The 21383-nt window shown below is 48.3% G+C and overlaps 1 long non-coding RNA gene across 9 annotated transcripts in view; it reads right to left on the bottom strand.

Annotated features, from left to right (window-relative positions):
* Positions 1-21383, bottom strand: part of LOC105086592 (uncharacterized) — a 99973-nt gene that overhangs the window by 31570 nt on the left and 47020 nt on the right. For 6 of the 9 annotated variants that reach the window (XR_010383677.1, XR_010383675.1, XR_010383682.1 and 3 more), the window contains one exon: positions 17999-18133. The exons of 1 other annotated variant lie outside the window; for it this stretch is intronic. This is a non-coding gene — a long non-coding RNA (uncharacterized LOC105086592). Of the gene's footprint in view, positions 1-9938; positions 10010-17998; positions 18134-21383 lie in introns of all 9 variants that reach the window. 2 more of the 9 variants (XR_010383676.1, XR_010383681.1) reach the window with 2 other exon arrangements.

The raw sequence follows: 21383 nt of genomic DNA, 5'->3' as shown, positions 1-21383 counted from the left end.
CCAGACAAGCTATCAAGTGCAGCAGTAGAATAAAGACACTTACAAGGTTCCCAAACATTTACCTGCCATGAACCCTTTCTCAGGAATCTACTGGAGGATGTGCTCCAGCAAAACAAAAAATTACCCAAGAAAGGCCATGGGAGCTCCAGGAAATGGGATCCCACATAGGAGAGAAGGAGAGAGAATTCCCAGGATGACGCTGAAGGGAAGCTCTGAGAAGATCACTGCAGTGGGCCAAGAAGGAACCAGCCCCGAGTCTGCAGCAGGAAGACAGATCCAGGAAGATGTGCCCACAGGGAGGAAAACGTGACTGAGAGGTTACCAATGCGTTCATCACGTTGAGGAGAGTCGGGGGATGAATTACTCATAAACACCCCCCAAAACTACACAATTAAATGGACAAGGCAATTATTAACATGGATGGGGAGAGATACACAAGAATAGAAATGTAATTATAGTACACTGTGTACATAGTCAAAACAATGCAAATACTGATCAGTGATTTAATCAGAAATTGTGATGATCCCAAATGTGTAATACTCTAACATGCACAGATTTCTCCCATTTTAACATCTTGAAAATCAGACTGCATCTTGTAGCCAATGTGATAAGAAAGTATTGTTTCATAGTTTAACTGGGAGCACTTTGTTCTTTTGTAGTGACTCATAATACCGGTACATCTTAATGATGGGTGGCACGTGAGATGGGAAGAGAGAGGAGCTCTGTGGGGAAGTGAGGGAGAGGTGGGAACATCTGTGTCTGCGGGGGGGGGGGGGGGAGGGAAGCTAAACCTCATCTTTCACAGCAATAAGTCAGTAGATGACTTCTGAAATTAACAAAGATGCAGCTCTATAAACATGTTATTTAGAATGATTGCTGCAAATACCAGGAGCACAACTAAAATCATAGTGGTGGGCTCTGGGGAGCAGTAACTGGAGGTAAGAATGGGTGGGGCAGGAGGCACTGGGTTGTGATTGCTTTATAAACCTCATAAACACATGAATTTTTAAACTATATACATATATATGAAGTAAAAGTAGTATGTATAGAAATAATAATAAAATGCAGTGCTCTATTTCAAACCTCACCAGAAGAGAAGATTTCAGGTTGGGAGAGAGAAAAGGGAACCTTATGGTCTCCTCTTTCAGGACAAGGAGTCTCATCCGTCCCCGCCCGCCACCCGGGCTGGTTTCAGGAAGGGAGGCTCCTGGAGGAACGTACATCGCCTCACATGCCACATCTTGCCTCCCATCTCAGGAAACTCGGCTGCCTGATTTTTCACTCTCAGGAGACGAGACAGCCGGTCTTCGGGGAAAGTGGAAACCACAGCACATAGGACACATTTGTTCAAATGCTCGTGTTCCCCAGAGCCCTTGAGAATAAGAAAGGAAGCTGGCGGTTTGGCAGGTGTGGAGGCCCCTCCCCGCAGACATCTGCCAGTGGTTCTGGAAGCCCAGACCCCTCCTCTTTACAGGAAGAGCCCTAGATTCCTGATGAGATGAGGCGCCGTTCCGCCAGTGTGTTCCAGCTACACGTCATCCTGCAAGGAGAGGGTGAGAAAACCAGAGCGATTCCTCCTGGTAGAGCAGGAGCTGGCTGCTCCTGGGATGTCAGACCTACGCAAGAGGTCTGGCAGGCCAGGAGGCACCCTGCCGTTCCCCAGGACATCCGGCACTGCCTGACTCTGCACGGGGGGAGCAAACATCTGCAATTCTGCCAGTGAACTGGGCGAGGCCACATGGTGATGCTGGTAGAGTCTGGAATAAGCACTTAGGGGTTTCCAGGCGATGGGAGAGGCGATCAGGACCAGCATAGCAGCTCTTATCCCCAGCCCACCCAACACTCAGCTGCTGCGAACCGCCACAGTCACACCACGTGTTCATGTGGAAACACTTCACAGCTGCAGCTCAGAACCCTCCCCAGGGCTCCCCACACCTCCCACCATCCTGCAGCCAAAGGGGGAACACATGGCTCAGCAGGGGGCCTCCAGGAGCTGGCGCGGAGGCCCCGCCGGGACAGCTCTGATTGGCCGAGCTTGCTTGTTAAATATTTTAAATATCACTGTCTGCAACTAGATCTATCAGTGAGAGGCCCAGGAGCTGGCTCCCTGCAGAAAGCCCTCCACCTTCCTCTCTGCACCTCCTCTCGCCCTGGCCCCACGTCTGGCGGGTGAGAACGCCAGGGAGTGTCTTCTGTAGTAAAAATGTCTTTCTTTCTATGCAAGATGACAAGCCCTTTTCTCATTCCTGGGGGGCCTGATGCTCCAGACCCCCAGGAAATGCTCCTCTGGCCTCTTCCTTCTGCTTCCCTAACTGGTTTATCCTGATGAAATTAGGTTAAAATGGCCAGGGAGAGCGTCCTCAGAGGGGAAAATAGAGTTAGTAGAAGCGAATGTGCAGCCTCAGGGGCTGGTGCCAACTGGAGGAACAGCAGGGCCTGGGTGGTGTGCACAGCCCAGGGGCCTGCTGCTACCCGCAGGTGCTTGTCCTGGCTGCCAGGGCCTCTCTCCCCCCCAACCCCTGCTCTCAGCTGCCCCTCTCTGTTTCCAGCCTGCAGGCGCGGCCCCCCACCCCCAGCCTGCGGAAGGCAAGGTCACAGACCTGAGGGTTTCCTTAAGGATACTCCTGGCTCCTCTTACGCAGCTCTGGGGAGGGGCCTGCTCTTTCTCCAAAGTGGGAACTGTAAGGGCTCTCTCACCCTTGGGCGGAGCAGGCTGGGGTCTCCCAGCAGAGCCAGGGACAGGCCCCAGCGCTCCTGGCTCAGGGAGGGCCCTACCTGAGGGCACCCCACAAATGCCCTCATGGATGTGCACTCTGATCTGAAGACCAGTTCAGTCTGTCTCCTCTGTCTCTGTGTAAATGTTCTCAGTCTGCCAAAATTATAACACTTGGGACAATTTAGCAAATGGTCTTTTCGGTTTTGTTGTTGTTTTACTTGTTTGGCTTTTTGTTTGTTTTTCTGTGAAATCCAAGGCAGGCAGCAGAGTGGGCAGGGTCCACCCACCAAGGACTTAGGAGACCAGCGTAAATCCTGATCTCCCTGACCAAGACCTTCTCTTCCTGAAATGCCCGCCCCTAACGGTTGCGGTGAGCAGTAAATTTAACAGGCTCCATTTGTAAAATGCCTTAAAAAGTGTAAAGGAGCCATGTGAGTTTCAGGGATACTGGCTTTCTCTTCTCTTCCAGCAAACTCGTGAATGTGTGTAGGGAATACTCACGCGGTGAAGTCAGGGCAACACACAGCCTGCCTCTGCTTGCTCAGCCTGACTTCTCCCGGCCCACACCCCACCCGCCGTCCTCCCCTCCCTGGTACCCTGTGCCGCTCTGCTCCCACTGACTGCTCGGGACAGAGCCTCTCCTCTGCCACAGTGTATGGGCTTCAGTGTGTCAAGGATGCCCACGGTCCTGCTACAGCACTGCAGATTCAGGACCAGCTGGGGTGGGTGACCAGATAGCCAGAGTGATGTAGCTCTGGAATAGAGCAGCTGGTTCAAGGGGCCGTAGTATAAGTCTTCAGATGCATGCGTTGTAGGGAAAAGGTGAAGGCATTCTATACAGCTTTGAGAGGTAGAACCAAGCGGGCTTGGTGCTAGGATTTAAGAGGTCAGGGTTTTTTTTCCTAACTATCTTAACCATTTTAAAGCATGCAATTCAGTATTGCTAAGTACATTCACATTGATGTACAACAGATCTCTAGAACTTTTTCATCTTGCAAAACTGAAACTGAATATCCATTAAACATAAATTCCCACTCCCCCAAGCCCTTGGCAACCACTTTTCTACTTTATCTCTATGATGTTCACTATTTTACATACTTCATATGAGTGGAATCATATAATATCTGTTCTGTCATGACTGACCTATTTCACTTAGGAGAGTGTGCTGAAAGTTCAACTATACTGTAGCATGTGACAGGATTTTCTTCCTTTTTAAGGCTGCATAATATTTCATTGTATATACAGACCACACGTATCTATTCATCTTAGTTGCTTCCACCTGTTGGTTATTGTGCATAATGGATAAACATGGATGTGCAATTTATCTCTTCAAAAACCTGCTTTGAATTATTTTGGTATATGCCCAGTAGTGGGACTGCTGGATCATATGGTAGTTAAATTTTCAATGTTTTGAGGAATCTCCATACTGTTTCCCACAGTGGCTGCAATATTTTACATTCTCACCAACAGTGCACAAGAGTTCCAATTTGTCCACATCCTCACCAACACTTGTTATTTTCTTATCTTTTGATAGTGAGCATACTAGTGGATGTGAGGTGGTATCTCACTGCGGTTTTGAATTTGCATTTATCTGATATTAGTGATGTTGAGCATCTTTTCACATGTTTGTTGGCCATTTTTATATCATCTTTGGAGAACTTTCTATTCAAGTATTTGCCCATTTTTAAATCAGGTTATTTGTTCTTTGTTGTTTTTGTTGACTTGTAGAAGTTCCTTATATATTCTAGGTATTAATCCATTATTAGATACATGATTTGCAAATATTCCTTCCCATTCTGTGGGTTGCCTTAACACACTGTTGATTATTTCCTTTGATGAACAGAAGTTTTTAAGTTTAACATAATCCCATTTGTCTATTTTTGCTTTTGTTGCCTGAAGGCATTATCTTTAAAGAAGTTTTTAAAGTGATAATGTACAGGGTAGAAAAATTTCAAAAGAAAAAAAAGAAAAAATACACACACATATAAATATCTATATGTCTACCTATACATATATTCATAAACTAAAACAATTCGCATAAAATTTTCCCTTCCACCCAACACCCAATCTCACAGTTTCCTTTCCCAGAGGCAACCGCAGTTGCCAGTATCTTTCCAGAGAAAACCTAAACATATAGCCATGTGTATCCTTCCTTTCACTTACGTAAATGTCATATGTATTATTGAGCCAACCTCTTTTTCTCACTAGTCAACATAACCAGGGGCAGAAGAAGCAAGGTGAAGACTTTTCCCTGTCAGTGCAAAAGAATGGCTGAATTAACAGCAGCCTGATACTCCATAGAAGAGATATTCTATGATTTGTTTAATCAGCCCCCAGCCATTTGCTGCGATAAATATCTTCGCACACATGTCTTTAAGCCCATGGGGACTGTATCTATAGGAAAAAAATATTAAAAGTGGAAGCGCTGGTCAAAGGTCTGTGCATTTGAAACTTTGATAGATACAGCCACGTAGTGGGTAAATTTTATCCCAAATTAAGACAGAATTTTAGCAACCAAAACTGCCCAAAGTGGTGTGGACTACTATAGGAGCTATGAGGTGTTTTAAGGAAATCAAGACCAGGTTACAAATCAACGTGCCGAGAATGCCACTGGATATGTTCACACGTGGTAAGCTCATTGACCACAAAGTCCCTTCCAGCCCTGATACTGTAGCTTTCTGATAAAAGGAATATCCGGAGAGACTTCACATACTTTGGTCGAATATTGTTCAGTGATAAAGCAAGATGTCAGCTTGATTCTCGCTGAGAGGTCCGTGAAGGACGCCCGTTAATACGATGGGCCCTGGGGTGACGCAATGCTCTAAATTAAGGACATGCTGTGCTTGCACCACGTGGCCCTGGGCAGATGGTTAGAAAGGGTACCTGGAGGCCCGTCTGGTCCTCTCTGTCCATCGTCATTCACCTTGTGCACACCCCAGCTCCACATGTGGAAAAGTGCTCTGTAGCAGATGTGGCCAAACCAGGGGGGGGCTGTTTCTGTGAAGCCCCTGGTCAGGTCCTCAGCAGCAGGGCTATGACATGGTGTGTCGTAATCTGATGTGAGGAGTGTGCTCATTGCTCTTGCTAATTAAAGAACCCAGGCTTCCGGGGTTGGAAGGAAACTTCCATGCCTCGCACCAGCTCATTTAATTTCCAGCCGTTGATTTTTTTTTTTTGAAAGATCTTTCTTATATCTACTGAACTGAGCTGAAATCTGTTCCTCTTTAAAGTCTATATTGGTTTTAGCTCTTCCTTTTAGAGCCGTTACACACACAGTTCTCCCTCTCCCCACCAGCCCTTCAGACACCTGGGAATAGTCATCAGATGCCCACTCAGTCTTCTCCTCTTTGGGTTCAGTCTCCTCAATTCTTTACCCATTTCTTATGTGTCATAGTTTCCAGATGTTCATCACCTTAGTCACTCTTTTTGAACACCTCCCAGGCAGTCGAAGGCCTCTGAAAATGTGCTGCCCTGAACTGAGCCTTGTTTTTTGTGGTCCTTTTGACAGTGGAGTCTAAAACTGGCATGCCAGAGATCTCTTGCTTTGGCCTGTCAAACATGTCTTTCCACTTTTTTGGGTAAAAGCACCCTTATTTTCCATTAGGGAATTACTCTTTCCTTATTCTGAGAAGTTTTGAGGGCACTGCAGTAAAGGTTCTCCCTGCCCCCTCCTGCTAGGGAAGCAGGGGCACAGAGAACCCAGTCTAGGCTATCCAGACTCTGGGTCCTAGGGTTTTGAGCCTTGGAGAGAATGATGTGACAGAAGGAACTGGAGCAGGAAGGCTCTGATGGGGCAGGGGATTCACAGAGTCTGTCCACTCATTCCTGCTAAAGGCTCGTTCCTCTCCTTCCTGAGGCCTAGCTCTTCTGCATCCAACAACTGTTCCATACCTTCCCAGCAAAGCCCTTTTCCAATCAAGTGTGTCAGAGTCTGTCTCAATTGCTTACAACTAAAGAACTCTGACACCGTCAGATTTCCTTGTCCTGCCCCAATCCCAACAGGGGCTCGCTGTGGACCAGATCCACAAGTTATCATCTGTTTCTACTCACAACACTCTGACACCAGTGGGTGGTAGGGTTTTTCCCCACACCAACCAATTCTCCAACTTTCTGGGTGCCCTATAATTCAATTCCATTCTGACACTAACTCTTGAGTTAGCACAGAGCCCTCGGGCTCAGGGCTCAGGCCGACAAAACTGACCCCTCTTCAGAGGCCAACAGCCAGTCCCAGGGCCTCCTGATCAGCAAACAGTAAAGTCAAGGTTCCCACAACTCCCTCTTCAGATTCAATAACTTGCTAGAACAGCTCACAGAACTCAGGGAAACTCTTCACTTACTGGTACTAGTTTATTATGAAGGCTATTCTAACGGGTACAAGTGACCAGTCACATGGAAGAGATGCACAGGGCAAGGTATTAGAGATGGGCCTCTCCGGGTTCCTCTCCCCCACCAGGACCTCAGTGTGTTTACCAACACAGAAGCTCTCTGACCCTATCATTTAGGGGTTTTGATGGAACTTTCATTACTTGAGTATGACTGATCAAATCACTGGCTGCTGGTGATTAACTCAGTCTCCAGCCCCTCTCCCCTCCCTGGAGGTCCAACCTTCTAACCACAGAGCTGGTTCCTCTGGCAACCAGCCCCCAACCTGAAGCTCTCGTCTCTCTGACACCCATCCAAAATTCACTCTATAAGCATAAACTCAGGTTTGGTTGAAAGGGGCTTGTTATGCATAACAAAAGGTGATCCTATATGCCTGTCACTCTGGAAATTCCAAGGGTTCTGGAAGCTCTTGGTGCTAGGAATGGGGATGAAGAGCAAAAGCAGATTTCTCGTTACATCACAGGGTCACACAAGTACTGCCATTAAATCACGGCCCCCAGTTCTCTACCGGGAAGGTTGATTTGGGACAAAAACGCAGCCTTGGAGGGTCATGAGTCTCTCCATCAGAAGATTACTGCCTGCTGATTTGCTGTCTTACCATCAAGATCCATTCACATCCTTGGCAAAAATGTTCGGCAGCTAATTACAGCTGATGTGTATCGAATACTTACTTACTCTGGGCCACCCTTCAAGGCATGCAAATCAGTGTTAATGGAGGTTTCCTAAATGGCCAACAAGCGATGGACCTGAGCTTCAAACCCAAGTCTGAAAGCCCCAAAGCCAGGGATCCTCTTAGCATTGACAGCCCACAAGTGACCTGGGGAGAAGCGGCAGCTTCAACTGTTTTGGAAGAAAAGGCTGGGAGAAGTCCATGGTGCCTGCTTCACAAAGCAGAGGCCCATCTTCATCCACGTGTTCGTGAACAGAGAGGTACAGCTAGACGCTGAAGGCACTGAGTGCTGAGGTGAAGGCTTAAGGCATCGGATTTCCAGCGGGATGGAGAGCTGGGTGGGGAAGGGTCCTCCCACTTAGGCTTCGCTCAGCATCCAGAGCGCTGGACCACACACTGATGCACCCCACATGCATGTGACAGCATCTCACAGCACCCTCTTTCAATTCAGAGGTCCCAAGACACCCCCACTTCCTCAAGATGCCTCCTCACCCCACCTCCTCTCCTCAACTCCCTGTCTTGCTCCAACAGGGACAGCTCTTAGAACAGGGATTGACAACGTAAGAGCTCTGACATGTCCAAAGAAAAGACAAACACTGTGGGAAAACGTAAATTACATTAAGGTAAATTTAGATGTTGCTTTTACTGAAGATTTTTTTTTTCACCCAAATTTGGTAGTTTAAGATCCTAATTTTACAACCCTGGTCATTGAGAGAAACTGATCCCTATCACTTTAAACAGCCTCTTATAGTCACAGCATCTACAGAGCATTTCCTCTTCTTTTTCAACATATCACATTTCTTGGCAGAAAGCACCAGCAGAAAGCACCAAGATTTTTATAATGAGTATAAAATCAAAATTTCACACATTAGATTTTCTCTTGTGGACTATTTCTTCCTGTTAAATCTTGCCTTATTTTAACTTTATTTTAGTCGCTAACATAATTTAAAATTTGATTTCAGCGTTGGTCGTTCATCATTTAGGAATTTGTTGCCAAAGGGCATCTCCTCTTTGCTCTGAATTTAAAGTTCCTAAATGGAAAGCCTCTGCCTGTGTCACAGCTCAGGAGTCTGGCTGCCGTCAGGCAGTGGTCCCCCAGCTCAGATTCTCAGGGCAAACTCCGGAACAGCCTTTCCGCTTTCCTGGTCTCAGTTTCACTTGCTTCTAAGATACTCCGTTTTAAAATGTGTGCTGTGCTCTTGCTTCTGATGTAGAGATTGTGATTGCCCTTAGAAGCCAAGATCAAGTTCAAACTCAAAACACCACTCACTGCAGGAGCCACATGAATCCCTCACTCAACAACCCCATCAGGCCAGGGGGTCCCGGCGGCCTTTGCCACTTTCAGCTGAGTCGCTGGGACCCCCCAGCCTCCTCCTTTCCCCCTGGAAGTGCTTTTCCATCTCTGCTCAGTGACTAACTTCGTCATGAATGTGACCCAGTTTGTTTGGCAAGATGTGATTTTTTTTTTTTTTTAAACTCATGCTGCTTTTTCTGGTCACGACTCTCACAGGCATTTAGCGACTCCCTCTCAGCGTCCGTCTGGCCCTGCTGCTGGGCTGGATTGATGGCTTTCTCCCCAGCTGTTCCCTTCCAGCCTGCTCTCCTCTCCCAGGCAAATCCATATTCCTTTTGCTTTTCTGCAGCATTTCGAAATCTCCAGAGTATCCTTAAAATAGGATAGATAAACACTAATCTCCAAGGGAAGTAGCAAGGCAGAGTCCACAGATTTGTACCAGCTCAATAATCTGCTCAGAAGGCAGCTGGCTGGGGACGCAGGACAACGGTAGTCACCCGTGTGTAAGGCTTTTCATCATTTCCAAAGTACCCCGGACTCACGTGGTTTCATTTAACGCCCGCAATCGCCCTCAGCGCAGGTGTAAATGGCCCTTCCGTTTCACAGACCGGAAAGCAAGAGTCAAAGGGGTGAAGAACCGGTCCACATAGGGAGTAAGAGAGAGGGCCAGCAGCTGAATCTGCCCTTTGAAAAACCGTTGTATAATTTACATTCAATACAATACACAGGTCTTTGGCGCTGTTTGATGAATTTTGACAATCACCTAAAAAGATACAGAGCATTTCCATCACCAAGAAACTGAGCCCACCCCACCCACACAGGGCCCCTTCCCAGGGAGCCCCCACCACTGACCACCGCACCATGGATTAGTTTACCTGGAGCTGTCTTCTGACTCTGAGCTCCGTGTTCCACATTCCGTCTTTTCCTATGATACCACTCTGGGTCTCTGAAATGGAATCAACAGCACCCACCTGGCTGGAATCCATAGACAGGGGACTGTAGGAAGCCAGGCCATAGTCCCAGCTGAAAGAGTAGGTCTGCTGGTGGAGCGGACCTGGAGGCTTGCTACTCGAGGAGTGTAGGGAGCGTAATCCCCAAGCTGCACAAATGCCTTCCCTCTAAAGTCCGCTGTGCCCTCAGGCCTCAACAGTATTTCTACGTACAGAGGGTCACTGAAGGAAAGCTGTTATGAGGTTTTAAAAAGAGGGGTCATAATTCAGCTCTGAGATCAAAAACACCAGACTCCAGTCCACACTTCCAGAACCTCCCCACCCCCGGGAGCTGCCACCGCCATGTCTGGGGCCACCCGTGACAGGCGACACTGAATTTCTACGTGGGATTCGTGGACTTTTCATGACCATCATGCATGTGTAATCAACTGGGAGTTTTGCGACCAGAAGCCTCCATCTTAGGAGAAAAAAAGAAAAGAAAAACCCGAAAGAAGAAATAACAAAAGCCTGTTCGGTTACTTCCAAGGATATACGGTCAATGGAACTAGCCGCTGAGTCACTTCAGGTCGAATTCCTATCAGGCTTTCATTCATGAAGGGGTGCATAATACAATTAACCTTATCTGCTTATCTGTCCACAGTTTTATACTAAACTCCGTGTTCCCTGTAGCAGGTTAACTGGTTCCTGTTGGATCTTGTTTATACACAGTGGCCTGCTGGTAAACGTTTAACAGCTGATTCTCTGGGAGGGGAAAAAAGCCCTGATCTGTAGCATTTGCAGATTGCTGCCAGGCCCTGGCGGTGGGGTCAGGAGGCAGCCTGCGTGCCAGGGCTCCAGCACACTCCAGCGCACAATAACACCTTCAACTGATTTAACACACCATTTCCCCCATAAGCAGCACAGACAAGGGTAGCAGGGGGCGGCTGCTGCCTGGCGCACCAGCAATCTTGAGGGTGAGTGATCTGTGGGTGGCCCTGTCCCCTCCGCCTGCTCTCCCAGGCTCTCCCACAGCAGTTTTCTCTCTCCAGAAGACATATTGTACAGTCAAGAGTTTGCAGGGGATGCCTCTCCTGGGTTGGAATTTCCAAATAAACCTCCAAGTCTTTTTGAAGTGCAGAATAAACATAAGCCAGCACAAGATGAATTCCCACAAATCCTCAGTCCAGAGAATCTGAGTGACCAGCCTCTGCTTTTCATTCTTTGCCTGAATTAATAGCTAGTCTTTAAAAAGTTTTTAGAAAATCCTTAAACATCCAGCTTTCTTGTTTTGCTCCGTTCTTCTCTTTAGACGACCAGTTGCAGAAAAGCACAAGCAGGCACTCGTTTCCTGCTCTGGGATGAGCATCTGCAGGCGTGCAGAGAGGAAAGGGATACAGGAAGAGGCCTAAACAGGAGCCAGGAGCAAGTTCTAAGGTTAAAACCCGTATCAGGAGGCCCCTGCCTGCCATCATAGTCCTCATTTATAAAGCGGTAAGAGTAGGAGAGAAGGTTCCTGGACATTTGCAGGTTCATAAAATGATCTGCGTGGTGGAAAGACTGTTTTCCTTTTTCATAAACGCGTGGTAGGTCAGCCTCGCAGCCCGGCTCCTGCTCCCCAGCACTGACTGCACCCTGCGGTCTCTTAACCACTTTAATTAGCGCTCACTTCTTCCTCCCAGAACTTGACCTGATTCTGCATGACCTTTCCCAGTCTCTCCCCCACCACCTGCCCAGACTCGTCCCTGCTCTCTGCAGTGCACATTTCTTTTACAGGAGCATTGGCATCACGTTTCTAAGCCTTCTGATGACTTTATGTATTTCAAATAATTGTCTCAGCTTCCTATCTCTCCTGTTCAGCCCAGTCTCTTTCATGTCACATGGTCATTAAATTCTTCACATGGGCACTTTGCTGACTGTTACAGAGAGATTCAAAGATATCCAGGAAGAGGTCCCTGCCTTCAGTGACTCTGTAATCTCTGGAGAGGGGATGCTAATAATATCGAAAAAAAAAGAAATGACAGCTTTCTCCCAAATAGTTTCCCTCTATTACGTTAGGCCTCATAATAATCCTTGAAATAGATACTAATGTTATTTTCATTTTACATATGTAACAACTGCAGCTCAGAGAGGTTAAGTAACTTGCCGAAGTCACACAGCTGGTAAATAGTGAATGTAATTACTAGTTGGGTGTTCTAGCCCAAATGACTCCAAAACCTGAGCCCTTACCACCATGCCACATGGTCAGCAGCCAAATAACAGTAATATAAGGAGTAGGGTACTGATGGCAAAAATGAGGCAGGATTTAAGAGCTGGGTGATTTTAGAAGAAGAGATTTTAAAAACCGAAAGGGCGAGAAGAGACCCTTTTCTTTGGGAAGGAGAGGGCTCCCTGGCCTGGGAGGTACTCGGGCAGAGCCTGAAGCCCCTTGTGATGTTCTGGATGAGTGCCAGCACCTGGAAGAGGGCTCTGTCAGTCCTTCAGCTCTTGGGACGATGATTTTGGCAAGTGGCCTATAAGCTGAGCCTGGAAGGCAGGCTTCTTTGTTGGTGTGGATGGAGGGAAGAAGGCAATCAGGGAAGAAAGAATCCAGGGACCAAAGCTCCAGAGCCAGCACACACAGGAGCTGCCTCTCACTTCCACTGGAGTCCCCACAGGCCACAAAGCTCGTCCACTACCTAGGTCGGGACTACACATATAAACACTGTTGCTGTTTGACGTTAGAGAAGCAGTAAGTGTGATCATTTTAAACCAGTTATTCTCAAACCATGCTCCTAAATTATTCCATAAGCTAGACTCAGGAGTTCTACAGGTAAAATTAAATAATTGCAGTTATTACTGATTTCCAGCAGTGGTAGAAGCGTCCAAGTATCCCAAAAGCCCCTTGACCTCAATATATTCATTTCAAATTTGTCTCCTGAATTTTTTTTCAAACTTTGGCAACTTGCTATCCCTGATCTGCCAGTGAACAGTGATACAATAAAACAAATAAATGAACACAGCCAAAAACAATTAGCAGAAAAACACAGAAATAACCAATTAGGCTTGGTGGGACAGCCTGATTTTTCTTCATGGACAGCTGGTAGCAATTTCAGATTGCATACATATATTATAGAGTCATACTTTCCACCTGTAAAATTGTTCTTCGATCATTTAATACACAAAAATGCATCAACATTTCACGGTGTTCTACAAAGAGCACCATGGCTTCAGGTGCCCTCCTTTGCCTTCTTAATATGCCATGTGGCTGAGTGATGATTATATTATTACTGTACTTCAATGTGGATAAAAGTATAGGAATTCCAAGCGGTGGGACTGTACTGTTAGGCTAGTCAGGGGTATTGTGAAGGGCTGGTAGAAAATGGTTCAACTTAGGGATTCAAAATACAGGGAGGGTCCCAAGCCTTCTCTCCTGTATGCCATGTTTCCCCCATAGCAGGGACCCTCCACCCATGACAATGAATCAGAATCACTCCAGGGGGGTTTTCAAAATAGACCCATACTGCCACCTCACTCCCAAGCCTGCCTCTAGCCTCTGCTTGGGAGAATCTCAGAAGCCGGCAAGAGGAGGAGGGCCAAGCACAATGTGAAAAGGCCTCACAGGTGAGTCCCACCCCTTCACTTGCTTAGAACGTTTGCCTCGACCCCAGTGATCAGGGCCGTTAGTGGTGCTTCACCAGTGGTCTAAATGTGCCCGTCTGCAACAATCCCTTTGGCCAGCAGTGGGCGGTGACTCCGTCTCATCCCCAAGCCCACCCTTCTCCTCACCCCTGCGACAGAATCGGCATCAGGACACAATGTCCTGAGCCCAGAAAGAGGCCTGCTGCACCAGGCTGTCCTGAAAAGTCAGGTGGGCTGCAGCATCTCTGCCTACTGGAGCCTGGTCTGCAGCAGGGCCTTGAGCTACTGAGCAACGGATGTGCGGAGCTGAGCCACCCCGCCTCCCGCGGCCGACTCGGCGCGTCTGCTCCCAGCTGAGCCCAGCTCGCCTCTGAGGTTTCGACAATCCGCTACATGCTGATGGTATCAGTGCAGGCTCTGGAACCGCCTCCTGGACCTTCTTCCTAAACACCCATGAGGCACCTCAAACTCAAAATATTCAAGATGGACCTCACCACCCCCTGTTCTAACCCAGCTTCTCTCATAATTTCAAACTCAGTGGGTAGCACCGCCATCCACCTGACTGCCCAGGCTAGAAACCTGGGAGCCATCACTGAATCCTCATTCTCTCTCCCGTAAACTTGACCCATAACTGATCAAACATCAAGACATGCTCATTTTATTTTCCTGGCTTTCCTAGGATCACAGGCCTGCCCCAAGCCCTCAGCATCCCATCTGGATTCACTGCAACAGGTTTCCCAGGCTCAGCCTTTTCCCCTACAAACTGCATCCTCCCTAACACTGTCCGAGGAATCTACTCACAAAGCAGCTCATACATCCAACGACACCATCATTGCTGGACAGCCAATAAAGCCCAGGCTCTCCCATAAATTACACAAGCCCCGACCTCCGCACCTTTATCCCCTACCTCGCCTTGCCTAATATTTTGAGCCCCAACAGCACAAAACTGTTCCTCTCTTGCCTCCCTGTCACTTAAACATGCTACCACCTCCTTTTGCCTGAAGGCTGACACTTAACAGATATTTTCAGCCATCTTTGATCCACCTCCTCCCTCCCAGGGTTTCCCAAATTTCCCATGATCCCCGGGGCTTGCCTCTGGGTTACCCTCTCAATTTATATTGTCTGTTTATGTTTGTCTCTTCTAAGGAACGTGAGCTCCTGGAGGGCAGGGGCTATGCTTTCTACTACCTGTGAGCTGCCAGCCCTAGAGCAGTCACAGAGCAGGACTCCACGGAGGATGAACAGGGGAAGCAAGCTGCAACAGAGAAGCGCTGGCAGCTCCAGCCTTCTGCAAGGAAGGGCCAGAGCCGTGGCCACCCCCAAACCCGTACATGGTTTCTGTTTACTATAAAGGCATCTCCCCTGTTCTCTGAAACACGGGCCTGGGGGAGGGGAGGATGCACACGGCCTTCTCTCATTCTGCCCTGACTGTCCTCCTCGGTCTCTGCACGTGCATGTACAGGAGACATCGGCCAAGACCCAGCACCCCACCAAGCTCTGTTTCCCAGGACTGGAAGTCACCTAAGGTGCTCCGTCACCTCCCTAGATACACACACAGGTCAAGTGTCTCCTCCCTGCCCAGCCCTGCCCCCCACCATGACCTGAGGTGCCTACCACTCGCGTGGCCCAATTCAGCTGCCAGGAGACACCTTCCCATCCGCACACTGACTACAAACGACACCTACCAGGCTTCTGGTTGCCCTTATGGCCTTAGAGAAGAAACTGACCCTTTGAGAAGTAGACAGCACTGTTAGGCCCTTAAAGGACCACCCACGCCTCTTAGCATAGCATCAGAAAGGAGAGACATGGCTTCTGGCAGGGAAATCTGTTCTGTCCCCCCATTCTGATATTTCCTGGGTATTTACCAAGTGCATGGTACTCACCAACCATTTTACAAAAGGCAATTTAACGTAATAGGTGAAGACATGGGCTCCATGGATAGGCCCAGGTTCAAGACCCTGGCCTAGCACTTAATGGTTGTGTTACCTTGGGCAAGTTACTCTCTGTACCTTTCTGGGCCTCAACCTCCCATCTGTAAAATGGGGATGACAGCAGTACTACCCCCATCACAGGACTGCTCTGAGTAAGAAACGAGTTAATGAAAGAACAGTGCCTGGGATGTTGTGAGGGTGACACACAGCTGACGTGTGTGTCTCACCGGCTCCTCACAGTGACCTCACTTTACAGATGAAGAAAGGCTTAGAGGGTGGAGACACAACCCCAGCCAGGGCCCAGCTCCCCCTTCATCCTCAGCACCACAAGGGCTGTGCATGGCCCAGACCCCTCAGCCCTGAAGCCAGTCCTCCATTCCCAAGGGTTAAACTGCGTGTGACGTTGTGTGTCCTCGGACAAATACGGCTTATCTTTTCAGTAGGAAACACACTCTAAGCTAATTCAAAAGTAGGAAATGTCTCCAACCGAAAAACAGTTCTTTTTATGAAAACCAAAGCAAACACACACCCTGGCCAAATGACACCCGACCAAGCCACTCCACTAGCCAGAAAATGCTAGGGCGGCAGAACAAGGGCTTGGGGTCCCCAGTTCTGACTTGATGCCTTCAACAGGCACATCCATGACGCCCCAGGAACATCAGAGACCTGTGCACGCACAGACTGCGGCTGCAGGTGCGGAGCCGGGCCTCCAGCTGCCCAAGGTCGTCTGGCAGGAAGCACGTTGGCGGCCTGGCGGTTTCTGGGGCCACATGAGCTAACGGCCAGGTCCTACTTCTGCAATTACAGCCCCCGGGGAGCACCCCTTCTAGGACAAGGGAAAACTCGGGAAGGAAGAGTGTACTTGAGTGTAGCTTTTGTGGTGACCAACAGCACGGTAAACAGGAGCCTGCAGCCACTGATTAAGGAGGCTCTGGGCCTGCGCGTTCGGCTTTGAAAGATTATAAACACACTGGGCTTGTCAAGCACAGCCAGTTGGTTACAAATCGCGAGCCATCTTTCAGGTGTTGTCGCTTCCCACCTCTTGTTTTGACAGGGTGAGGAAACAGCTTTCAACCCGCCAGCTGTAGCATTCCAGGCACCCAGGGGCCAGAGACGCCCCGCCACCCGGGCTGCTCTGTGTGCTTCCAGGTCACAGGACATGCCGCTGGGATTCGACCTAAAACCTTCCTTCCCCTCCCTGCGTGCTTAGGCATCCACGTGAAGGCTTGGTTCTGACTGCTGTGGGTAGTTACTTCATTAACACTTCTTAGATCCCATTTTTGCACATACCACACAGAATAGAGATAAAGAATTGGCGGGCTGTTACTTTTAAAATGTGGTAGATGCATTTGTGTTTGAGGAGGCTTAAAGATACACTCAAGAATCCACTATTAGAAGTTGTTTTCTTTCAGGAAGAGAACATTATACCTGAAAGATATGTTTGAAGAAAATAACCATGTGGCAGCAATCCACAGTACGCTGGTGCGTTCGTAGCACAATCATGACACCCGCTAACTGGGGGTCTTTACGATTTCAGTCTTTGGTGTGAGATAAATACACACACACACTCTCACACACACACACACATCCCAACAGCAAGCATATTTGCTCTGCAGCTTAAAATCTCAGGCTCAACAATACAAAAGGCACTTGCATCATCTGTCCCAGACTCAGCCAGAGCCTACTTCTTTTGACATGAATTCCCTCACCTTTTGAAATTCACAACAGTAGATATTCCGTTTACCTGGGTTCTTTGTGATTAAACTCAACATTCATCTTAATGGGGTGAAAAATTCTCTTTCAAACTGAGAAAACAGCTTCCCTCCAAGTTGACCCAAATCTGAGAAAAGTGCAATTTGACTGTTGTTGTTTTCATTTCTTTTCCTTAAATGCATCAGCCAGAATTGTTCCTGTTCTTTAAGCCAGTTGGCTGAGCAATATCTGGTCAGAATCCCTTTACAACAGATTTCTTTCTTCTCACTGTATTATTCTTGAACAATTAAAATATTAAATATTTCATAACTTACGGGGTTTGCACTAGGCAGAGTGGCTAAGCCAGGGTTGCCTACGCTTCACGTAGCACTGCCCTTGCCTTAGCAATCCCTCCCACCACTCTGGTCCCTAGAAGGCTGTGTGAGTGAACAGCAAATCCATCACCTGCAGTGACGCCTACTGGGGTGGGGAGAGAAAAAGGCAAAGTCTCCTGCCCCTATTCTGCCCTTATTCACAGTCCCTACTAGTTATGGGATAGAATTTCATCAGAAAAGGTGGGACAATTAAATCAACTCTGGTTCCAAAGGTAACCCACAAGAAATCAGAGTATCCCATGATTTTTGCTGTTGTTGTGTTTAAAGAAAGTGTGGACTAAAGTGTAGACTAAAGCATGACCACTCACCCAGTCACGTGAGCCAGAACCCCGGAGTCACCCATGTCCTCGCTGCTCCGCGTTATGCCTACCTCAGCCAGTCCCTGCGTCCTGTGGACGGACCTCTTGTCAGCCTGGAATCCACTGTGGTCTTGGCTCCTCACCACTGCCTCTGGACTGGTGATCTCAGGGCTGCACTCCTGCCCTCCCCGGCCCTCCAGCCACAGCTGCAACAGTGAGGGTGCCACATGTAAATCCATCCAGCTCTCCTTCCTAGACGGCAGCCCGCTGCTGCCAAAACAGAGTCGCGACACCTCAGCGCAGCGTGCAAACTTGCAGGACCGTGCTTCGGCCGCCCCTCTTCGCCCCTGCGACCGCACACTCACTGTCCTGTGATTAGATGTGTATGTCCACCTCACCCCTTCAATGTGAGATCCTTGAGGGCAGGCACTGTCTCTTTCAGATCTGGGCCACCTGCACCTAACATGGGAAGGGCTCACCTGCTAAAGGAATGTATGCTCTGAAAAATAATTTGTACACCATGCCATATTCCAGACGGATTTGAGATAGCAAATGAGTAAGGTTTACAAATATAGTCTCCACCCACTCAGACCATAAATACACTGCGATGAGCACGTGGGTCTGTGAACACATCAAATAAGCTATGAGGCCAGTGAGCACCTTCAAGGGGCTTCTGCAGAAATCATTAATGACCGCTGCCATTTGACAGACATAATAAGAACTTCATATTAAATCCTTACAAGTCTTTAAGGCAGAGTTTTCTCTTTTTACAGATGAAGAAGTTAAGGCAAAGAAAGGTTAAAAAATGTGTCTGGAGTCACAAAATCAATACGGAGAAAAGATTTGGTCCTGGGACATTGTGTCTCCAAGTCCCAGGCTTGTCCCGCTGTGTCACCCTGCCTCTCTGTTTAAAGCTTGGCTTCTGACCCTCTGAGCGCTGCCAACATTTTCAAACAGTTTGCTTATGTCATGGTCAGCAAAGGCTGTGGGGAACGCTGCAGTGCGGCCTTAAAGGAAGAGGCTGGAACTTACTATGACCAGAGGAAGTATTGCCCGAACCCCGATCACACCTGTCCTCTACCCATAGCCCGCACCTCAGGGCTCATACTTGGGAGAATGAAGCAAACCTCAGAAGAGGCCTTAGAGACACCTTGACCTGAACCAGTGAACAGGCAACCTGACTATTTGTGCTGACTGCCTGACGGGTGCACTGGAAACAGCTGTACGATCTGCAAGCCCCTGGGAGAGAGGGTTCGCTCCAAACCCGTTTGCAACTCACGCGTGGGAGGATATCAGGTCTGCTCGCTAGGAATGGAGCCAGTCTCAGAGACTCTCAAGACAGAGCTGGGCTCCGGTCTCTGGGTGGCAGGGGGAGGGAGGAGCTGGGGAAAGACACAGCGACTTAGATCCCCGTGAGCCGAGTGGGACGGACCCCTAGGTGGGAATGGCCTCAGGCAGACTTCTTGCTGCAGAAATCCTGCTCCCCCCACATAGCTAGTATGTTCAAAGAGCCCACCTCATCGCTGGAAAAGGCAGAGAGAAGACCCCAGCCAGGAGTCAGGCAGATTTCACCAGCAGGGTAAACCCTCAGCCAAGACCCGGCAGCTGCCATAGTGGGGTGACTGAGGCTAGCAGACGGGGGAAGAGAAGGGAGAAGGGAGAAGGGAACTATTACCTATTCAGGGCCCACTCTGTGCCCAGCCCCAGGGTCAGGCCCTGACCCAAAACAAAAAATAGCTTCTAGAGCAGATGCCACTCTTGCCTCACTCAAAACAAGATTTCCTCTGCACTGAAGTCAGTAACACCCTGCCCTGGGGTTTCCAGAAGCAACCTTCCAGGTCAGTTACAGGAACAGCAGCAGCTTATTTCAGGCTCACTCCGTGCTCCGGCACAGGACGCAGTGTGAGCAGTGTAAGCAGCCACCTCCCTCCCTCTCTGGAAGCGCAGAGGCGGCGCTTTGGCCCTTCTCCAGCAAAGGTGACAAAGGCACTAATGTCTAGTCAAAATCCCTAACCTCACGAGTCCTGAGCAGCGTCAGCACAGCTTCCTGGTTCGGCAGCTTTCCCGTCTACAGCAGAGGCAGTGTGGTTTTCGGGCGTGCAGTGGAAGCAGCCGGTGCAGCAACTACCTGCCCAGGCCAGCTTTTGCCGCGTGGCTCCGGGAGTTGGACCTGGACACCTAGTCTGCAGCCTCCTTCTCCAGCACTTGCCACCATTCTGTAACCCGGCAGTTCTCAAAGCGGGGGTGGGGGGGGTATCACTGGACCAGCAGTATCAGCAGCACAGGGAACGTGTTAGAAACGCAAATTCTTGGACCCCCACCCCAGACCTACTGAATCAGAAACTCTGGCAGCATGGCCGGGTAGTCTTGGCTTTAACAAGCCTTCCTTCGATGCATGCTAAAGTTTAAGAACCCGTGCTACAAGCCAATGGCCTCTAATAAATCCATTTGGCTAAAAGAAACTAGAGTGGAGCCTGTTGGCTGCAACTTAACCCTGACTGAATCACAGTCCCTGCCCTTGTGTCGCACATGGGGAAGATAATCAATAAGACAAAACAGCAGGGTGTTCTGGAGAGAACAAAATAGAGGTACTTCACCCAGGCAAGAAGGATGGTGATCTCCCAACTATTTTTATTACATATCCTTCTCAAAATTTTCGAACCTGTACCCGCAATAGTTATACTGATTCCTAAATTATGTATATTCTATTAATAAATCACAAAACACATATAAAGAGAACCTTAACAGGTGAGATTAAAACATGAACATAAACAGAAGTTCTAATGCTTTCGTCCTGCACCCCTATGGATGGCAGGAGAGAAAAGAAAAACAGAATAGAGAAAATCATCAACAAAACCATTCAAGTTTTCCCAGAACAGAAGTGCATGCGATTTCAGAATGAAAGGGTCCACCAAGTACCCAACACAATGGATGACAACAGACCAAGGAACAGCACTGAGAAATTTCTAAACACTGGGGACCACTGGGACCAAAAAAAGATCCTACAGGTTTACATAAAGATAAAATAGGTCAAATACAAGGATCAGGAAACACATTGACTTCAGACTTTTAAGAGCAAAAAGACAATAGACAGAGGGTCCAGTCTGAGGTAAATGGCAAACGGGTCCTCCACCCAGACTATCTGCAGACTGCCCTTATAAAACGTGGACAGAATGACACAGCCACTGTTTAAAGAATCTGAAAAGTAAACAGTAACAGGCAGACTGAGGAAGAAGACCGGAGCCCAAAGGGTCACCAAACCAGCAGTGTATTATTTTTTCCTCTGCAATAATCAGTTTTGACTCAAGTCAGTGTGATAATGATGTCAGCAATAGCCTGGGGTGCTAAATATTATTATTATGATTCAGCAATAAGAAGGAACAAACTAGTGATTCATGCAACAGAATGGATGAGTCTTAGATGCACTTTGCTAAATGAAACAAGCCAGATCCAAAA

Source organism: Camelus dromedarius, chromosome 13 (genome assembly GCF_036321535.1).
Source record: "Camelus dromedarius isolate mCamDro1 chromosome 13, mCamDro1.pat, whole genome shotgun sequence".
Lineage (NCBI taxonomy): Eukaryota > Metazoa > Chordata > Mammalia > Artiodactyla > Camelidae > Camelus > Camelus dromedarius.
The sequence above is the reverse complement of the archived record's forward strand: the minus strand, read 5'-3'. Positions and strand labels throughout refer to the sequence as shown.